Source organism: Sitophilus oryzae, unplaced genomic scaffold, assembly GCF_002938485.1.
Source record: "Sitophilus oryzae breed Bouriz unplaced genomic scaffold, Soryzae_2.0 scaffold_466_pilon_pilon, whole genome shotgun sequence".
NCBI lineage: Eukaryota > Metazoa > Arthropoda > Insecta > Coleoptera > Curculionidae > Sitophilus > Sitophilus oryzae.
This window is the reverse complement of record NW_022147047.1, coordinates 1,092,948-1,100,796: the sequence shown is the minus strand read 5'-3', so window position 1 is coordinate 1,100,796 and position 7,849 is coordinate 1,092,948. Positions and strand designations below refer to the sequence as shown.

Sequence of the window (7,849 nt, the reverse complement as noted above, 5' to 3'; positions counted from 1 at the left end):
AACTCATTTTGAGTGAAATTAAAAATGCATTCAGCTAATTTTGTAGATAATTTTCTGAGCTTCAATTTTCTATATAGGGTATCTTTTCGTAAGTGTCATATTTTCCAACTAAACATTCATAAAAGTGACATTTAACCCCTCCCCTCTCTTCGAGCTCTTCATCTATCTTCGGGGACTTTTGACACATATCAGCCCAAGTCTAGAGGAAACATTTAAAACCATTTTCAAAACTGTGGGATTTTTTCCACCGATTTGTCTAATTTGACTGGGCTATTTTTGTGAAGAATGCATTTTTCAAAAAAGTCAATAATAAAATTTTTTCCGTTTTTCCTCTTAAAGACAATCCGGGGACACACTGTATATTATGTATAGTCCTACTTCGTCAGAGGAAAAACAAACAATTTAAATTGTTTAAGTCACACTCAAATACACTTAACCCTAATACAGATAATTTTTAGTAGAATGTGATTATGGTATTTATTGAAAAGTGATTTGATTTTAGCTAAAAAAAAAGGTAAAAAAGTTACGTTAAAACCGAAAATTATGACGTTGCAGCCAGTTTATTTGACGTTTAATGCATGTGCAATTTTACGAGGATTAGAAATTTTCGATTCATTTTGTCTTAATCGGAAAATTGAAAACACTTCTGTGAATTTTTCGTTATGAACACGCTCCGTAACGCATACATCGACGATACGGTTTTACCCACCAATAAAACCACAGTCTATCTCTGTCTAACTCGTGTTCGATGATGCCAAAAACAAATCTTGCATTGTAAGCTAATCGATCGTCAGCTAATCTGTTAATCCACTCTGCTTAACTAGATCAACATTGAGGCGCAAGTATACGTAATTTTATTATATTTGCCAGTATTTTAGTGTTGGTACGTTGTACAGCAAGAAACGGACTTGAGCTAGATGCAGTTTTTTGCATTTGGAATTTTTGAAAGAATAACGCCGAAATAATGGGTTGTAAAAAAGTTGCTTTTACTTTAGTGACAGTTTGTTTAATAATCGAAAGTTGTTGGTCCAATGTATTGAACAGGGAATTATATATTAAAAATAATGAGGTAAGTTTGAACAAATCAGTCTCTATTAATTTTGCATCCTTTTATATACCTAGTTAGTTTTTTGTCAAAGAAACTAATGATTAGATCATCTAAAACGGTATAGAAACCAGAAGGCCATCTAGGAAAAAAAAAGACAAAATGATAAATGTGCGTGAACAGGTGACATTCTCGTTGAAGATATCTAGTGTTTGAAGTGTGTTTGAGTGATAAAAATGGATTCATATACAGGGCGAGTCTTAAATAAGTGCAAATATTTTCAGGGCTGCTAGATCTCGATAAAAGAAACATATTTTCTCTTTGCCGTTTTTCAAATAAATCCAAAATAACCGAGTTAAGTATTTTATTTTGAAAATTTCACACCTCTACTTTTCAACCAATAACATGCTTTAATGTTGACTAGTCACCATGGCAACTAAAAAATTTCCGGAAATTTTTTCGAGGCGCCACGAAACTTTAGTGGAAATTTTTTGACAGTTGAAAAGGTAAACATAAGATCTACAATCATAATGTGAATGAACTACAATGTCTATATATTGAAATATTACCCATTTGAGTTTTAGCATTTGATGTAACTATGGTTGGTAATATTTTTTATTTAAGGAAATATGTTAGATATACCTACATATGAATTTCTTCGAAATTGCCATGTTCTAAAAAATATAGTTCTGCCGCCTTTATTTAACTAAAGCTGGTATTTTTCTATTTAACGAAATATGATGGATATACACTTGATTTTGATTTTCGGGTGTTATCTGGTTTTATATTTTCAATTTCTTCTTTAATGACTTGTTGGTTTACTTTTCCAAATCGCGACATTTCGCTATACACTTCTTACTCTACGTACAGACGTTTTAAAACTAGTAATAGCTTAATGACAGAATCGCAAACAAAATGACAAAACACATAATATGTCAAAAACATCAATACCTTGGCCAACTTAACAAATTGAAATTATTTTAAAATGTCATGTTGGATTAATTTTTTTTTCAAATTTAGGTGTGAAATTTTCTTACCGAATACCACGCAAGCTTAAATTATTCCTGGAAATTTTCTTTCGGGCACAAATATTTTAGGAAAATTATCCCTCGTCTTCGACTCGGGATAATTTTCAAAATATTCGTGCCCTCAAAAAAATTTCCGAAAATAATTTAAGCTCTTGTGATATTATAAGTGAAAATTTCCAAAAAAATATTTTTTGTTTAAATTTTGAGAACCTCTGGATCTTTTCTGGAATTTCTTTCTTGCACATTAAATGTACTACCTATGTTGCCATATTATCAAGAAATTATGTCTTTTAACTAAAAATTTAAAAAAATACAAAGAGATTTTTGAAAAAAATTCCGAATTTTCAAATTTTTGTTTGTAAAAAAAACCATAATCGTGTTTCTGGGATCGAAATATGCTACCCCTAAAAATATTTGCACTTATTTAAGACTCACCCTGTATAAGAGATTTTCAAAAGTTAGGGATATTGACATGGAAACAAATTAGCGATTTTAATAATTTTAGATCTAGATACCCAAAATTAACTTAAAAAACGACTTTAAATGTATACATTGTTATATTAGCAGTTTAGCTAAAAATTTTGACGTAATTATTATTACGGAAACTTCTAAACAATATGATACTTCTAACAGTCAAATACAGTTCAGATACAATAGCCCCATTAAACTTTATTGTCATATTGAAATCTATAATTTTAGAAATATTTTAAAATATTCCAAAAACCAGTATACTTAAAATAAAAAGGCCAGAACAAGAAAAAAGTGCCTTCTTTATCATTTGAAAACGACGCGACGGTCTTCAAAAATTCTTTCTTCCCTGTTCAAGAATTCTTGATGTTTGGAATATTTAAATGATTTGCAAATGACGCTTCTTCAATATTCGCCAATCAGTAGTGGTAGGATGTTTATCGAATATTTCTTCAACCATTCTGGTACTTATTTGTTTTCTTGAACTTGTAAGGATATTATTTATTACGATTTCATTTATTATCTCTCGATATATAATAACAAGAATTTTATTATTATATATACAGGATTCGGCAGAAGTGCGTCGGGAATCTGTTGCTACTAGAATAAAAAACGAGAATTTTGTTAAAGTACAAACCGTACAAAGTATGTACGAGTGGCTCAAAAAAGTGTGAGTGGATCGGGATTATTCTTTTTAAATAGAACACTCTATATATTAATGCATTTTTGGCTTCTTTTCAGATTACTTTTCATAATCCGAAGATATGAGTAAATATATTTTGATAATTTCAGTGAAATTAATAAATAAATAAAAAATATATTTTTTAACCTTCCCTAAATAAATAATTACAAATACAAGAACCCTGTCCTGAAGTCAAAACTATATTAGGTATTTATTTTAGATGGTCTATACTTACTTTGATATAAATATCGTAATCTTAAATAATACAGGGTGTTCAAATTTCTACGCCAAACATACTCTAAATATAAAATAAGTTTTCTTTCTTTTTTAAATGGAACACCACATGTATATTATTTTTTTTTATCAGATGGGGAGTTCAAAAATGAACATTTTTTGTATTTAATGTATTTCAAAATTTTTGATGGTTTCGCAGATACACGCAGTATTACTTCATTTGGTACTTTCAACTGTAAATACGAGAGAAAAATCATTGAGTGGCTTTGATAAAAATTTACGGTGGAAAATGCTATATGAAATATAAAACCTTGAATGTATGTGAAACCGTTAACAATTTTGAAATGCTTTAAATACAAAAAGTGTTCAATTTTAATTCTCTATCTATTGAAAAAATAATATACAGGGTGTTCCATTCAAAAAAACTTAAAAAAATATATATTTTAGAAAGTTTGGCGTAAAATTTTGAACATTCTGTATGTAATCGTAAATTTACCATATTTATAGCAAAATAGCACAGACTATTTACAGTAAACACCTAACATAATTTTGATTTCAGGACTATTGTTGTATTTTTAATAATAATTTTTTTAAGAAAGGGTGAAAAGTATATATTTTTTATTTAATTTTAAATATCTTTGAAACTATCGAAATATATTTACTCGTATCTTAAGATTATGTAAAATAATCTGAATGGAAACCAAAATTGCTATAATATACAGGGTGTTTTTTTAAATAAAATCATGAATGAATGTTTGCACTTAAACAAAATTCCCAAGTTTTTTATTCTAGGAGCTACAGATGCCTGACGAACTTTTGCCGGACCCTGTATATTATCCCTCGATATACATATGTATATAATAATAGGGATTTTTATATTATACAGGGTTGTTCACCACATACGACACGGAGTATTGTAGCTAAACGATGAGATTTTTACAAATTGAAAGTTTTGGGTTCGATGAAGCACTATTAGAGGTACAATTTAAAAATAATTTTACAAGATACAGAGTGTCTCAAATAAGTAAAAAATATCAAAGTTGTATTTTTTTAAATGGAACACCCTGTATATTATTACATTTTTAGTTTCTACGATTAAAATAAAGGTAAATTTGATTAAGATTTATTATACTTAAACCTTACCGTTTTTGAAATATTTTCAATTTTGTGAAATTGCAGTAAAAATTTTAAGGCTTCATTTCTCCAAGGGTATCAAAGTTTTTAATACTAAATATTTACTGAAGTTTATTTACTGATCAGTTATTGTGTTGCAATAATAAAAATAATACTACCTTATACAGAGTGCCTAAAAATTTATTTTAAATAATTATTAGCTTCAAACGGCAATAACTTGTTTAATTTAAATGGAACATCCTGTATATTTTACGAGAATCAGATGCACAATTTAATTGTCTATCAGATTATATTATACCATTTTTTACCTATCTCTTTAAGTTTCCGCAGAAAATGCATTTTCTTGTAATTTAGAACTTATTATCAATATACCCATGGACTATTGACATTTTAGATTATTTTTAAAGATACCAAATTTTTAAAGAGTACAGATACTAATATTGTCGATATAATTCGTTTATTTCATTAAAAAATAAAAAAACTGTTTAAATATTTTTTAAAGAGGATCAATTATTATGATTCCAGTATTTAAACTACATTAACTGACTGTTTGCGTTGATTAATAATAATTGCTCCAAATACTAAAAAACTGAATTTTGTATGGGCATTAGACAGTGTGATAAAAAGTAACACCTTAAAAATGATATTTCATTTTTTAATAAATGCTTATTTATAACAACAAAGACTTTAATTTGATAACTTATTATTATATTGATTTCTGACTCAAAAATCCACATTTATTTATAATAATTTATTAACGAACACAATTAAGTATGTCATTAATTAGTATATGGGCGAAAATAATGGTGTTATACCGTATGATCGAATAAAAACGGCGTCAGCGATGGCTATGAAATGAAGATCGCTGTCATTTTATATGTAAATTTATATGGGAAATGTCATCGATCGTCATTTCCCAGCCAACTGGACGCCGTTTTTATTCGATCATACGGTATTTCATTAATGGCATACTCTTTTATAAAGATTTAAATAGTTTTCTTTTTGCATACAAATGGGCTAGTAATATTATCGTTTTGCTAAAAACGATAATATTACTAGTCTGTACATTTTGTACATTTGTTGCTTTAAAAACAATCTAAAATGTCAATATTCCATAGATATATTGATAAATGAGGTCTAAATTATAAGAAAATGCATTTTCTACGAAAACTTGAAGGGATAGGTAAAAAATGGTATAATACAATTTGATAGACAATTTAATTGTGCATCTGATTCTCCTAAAATATACAGGGCATTCCATTTAAATTAAAGAAGATATTGCCGTTTGAAGCTAATAATTATTTAAAATAAATTTTAGACACTCTGTATAAGGTAGTATTATTTTATTATTGCAACACAATAACTGATCAATAAATAAACTTCATTAAATATTTAGTATTAAAAACATTGATACCCTTGGAGAAATGAAGCTTAAAATTTTTACTGCAATTTCACAAAATTGAAAATATTTCAAAAACGGTAAGGTTTAAGTATAATAAACCTTAATCAAATTTACCTTTATTTTAATCGTAGAAACTAAAAATGTAATAATATACAGGGTGTTCCATTTAAAAAAATACAACTTTGATATTTTTTATTTATTTGGGACACTTTGTATCTTGTAAAAATATTTTTAAATTGTAGCTCTAATAGTCCTTCAAAGAACCCCAAACTTACAATTTGTAAAAATCTCATCGTTTAGCTACAATACTCCGTGTCGTATGTGGTGAACAACCCTGTATATAGATAAAGTATTTTGTAGAAACTTTTAAATATGAAAAATTTGATCTTTTCTAATAAGTTCATTAAAAAGTTTTTAGATACATTTATTTATTCTTCTTTTTAACGTTTATTTTTTTTAACTTACATGATATTATAAATATGAGGGCGATACAACACACATACCTTACTTTTTGCTAATAATAATAAAAATTTTTAATATATACTTTTTTTAATTTTATATTTTCTTTTTTGTAGGATGATATGGAAGTTAAAGATATACTACCAACAGATGGTGCAGATGACTGTTGCAGTGTCTGTATTTATGTACCAAGCGTTGGCTGTATAGACCCAACCGACCCTTCTATTCACCCCCCATCAATCAAGATAGTTTCGAAATGATCTATGTACCAAATATGAAATTTTAGACTGCTGTTTTTATAAAAAAATTAAAAAATCTGAAAAATTTTCAATTTCTGTTTTTTCCACGTGACTGACGTGAAGAAATCATGTAAAATGTATATATGTATAATTCAATAAATAGATAAGTGTTATAAAAGATTTATAAGTTTTTAAGAATTATTCTAAAACAAAATATACTCTGTTTTTTTACTTAGGTAAGATTTCGACAGACGATGACAGAAGAAATGCAGATGACGTTCATACCAATCTATTTATTTCACTAAAAAAGTTTCTAATATTTTTTAAGTAAACTATGGATAATTCGTCGTGCGCTGTCTTTTGTTGTTTTTAACCAGTTTTATTGGTTTATTTCAAAAATGACAGATCAATATTATTGGAGTGACGCAACGATGAACGATGCATGGACGCAGATCGGCTGTCCCAAGGAAAAACACAATACAGGGTGGCCCATCGAAAACGTTCCGCAAGGCATAACGGCCAGGATATTTTTTTTTTCAAAAAATCCAAAAACACGTCAATTTTGTTTGTGAGGGGGACAACTTTTGCCCCAAAAATGATTGTAAAATCTTCAACCCTCTAAGCGGGGGTGTCATCCCCAATTTTTTTTTAAATGGGAAGAGGGTTCAAGTGGTACCTCAATGAAAAGAGCTTTCTATTCTCTATATTTTCCGGTCTCGTTTTTGAAAATCGGTCGAGTCATTGAGAAAATATGAAGGATTGAAATTTGAGAAGATTATTTAAATATTTATAAAAAAATGATAAGGATAAATTCCTTCGACCAATTTGCTGGTTTTTCTTATTATTTCTAGATGTTTACGCATTTTTTCAATTGCCACAAGGTTGAACGATCCGGTACGGTAGTTGCTAGATAGCTGTTCTGTGACTTATGCGTTGAAGTTCTTCTCAACATCGTTAAACTGACCTAAAATAGAATTTCCAAAGATACCAGCCCACACGTTCAATTTCTGAGGGTTTTGTGTGTGCACCTCGTGAAAAAACCCTAAGCCCAATACCGACAGCTATGCCGATTAACTACACCGTTCAAAAAGAAAGTACACTCATCCGAAAAACACACATTAAATAGGAAATTATTATCATTCGCCACTCGTTCACTCA

At 28.5% G+C, this 7,849-nt stretch overlaps 1 long non-coding RNA gene across 1 annotated transcript; it reads left to right on the top strand.

Annotated features, from left to right (window-relative positions):
* The first annotated feature begins 772 nt into the window (after positions 1-772).
* LOC115886020 lies at positions 773-6,872 on the top strand. Its single transcript, XR_004050825.1, has 2 exons — positions 773-1,069; positions 6,569-6,872. It is a non-coding gene; the product is annotated as an uncharacterized LOC115886020 (long non-coding RNA).
* Positions 6,873-7,849: the final 977 nt, after the last annotated feature.